This window comes from Oenanthe melanoleuca, chromosome 2, assembly GCF_029582105.1.
Source record: "Oenanthe melanoleuca isolate GR-GAL-2019-014 chromosome 2, OMel1.0, whole genome shotgun sequence".
NCBI lineage: Eukaryota > Metazoa > Chordata > Aves > Passeriformes > Muscicapidae > Oenanthe > Oenanthe melanoleuca.
The window spans coordinates 69704284-69704971 of NC_079335.1; positions in this window are offsets into that span (position 1 = coordinate 69704284).

The window sequence follows — 688 nt, forward strand, 5'->3', positions numbered from 1 at the left end:
TTGAAGTGGCTGGTTGTCTTTCTAACAAGGGACGTTTGGAGCACAAATAGGTGGAAAAGTAAAGTAAGTCATTCATGCTTCTCTTCAGAGTCCTTCTCTCTTCCCTCTGCTTTTTCTAACTTCTAACCATCCATGTTGTCTCCTCGATTCCAAGTCATGCTTAGACCTTTAAAGATAAACAAAATGTACAAGTGAATATTTTAGATAAATCATTATTTATTTCCTGGGGAGAGTTGTTCTTTTGACTTACAGATAATCAGAACCACATAATTTATGCAACTTTTGTTGTTTTCTAGTGATTATTAGTTAACTGGTAGGTAAATTCTTTTAAAAATGGAAAAATTAGGATAATTAGTTAGATTAAAATCATGTGTTTAAAGGAGAAACATTCCAGCGAAGTGCCTGGAAATAAAGTTATGATATAACCTCTGCAACGATTATTTAAGTAACCTTGGAAGAGATAAACTAAAATTTTGTGCAGTTCTTCAGTAGAGTGGTTATATCAATCTGTGTCAAGTAATCTCTACAGAAAAAACTCCATAGAGAGCGGTGGCTTACTGTAATTGCAGACTGTGTTTTTCAGTCTTTAGCACATAAAGGAGAACAGAAGTGACTATTTTCCAAAAGCACTCCAATTTTTAAACTTTTATGGAAATGATAAACGCAATGCAAATGTCAACATTTTGAA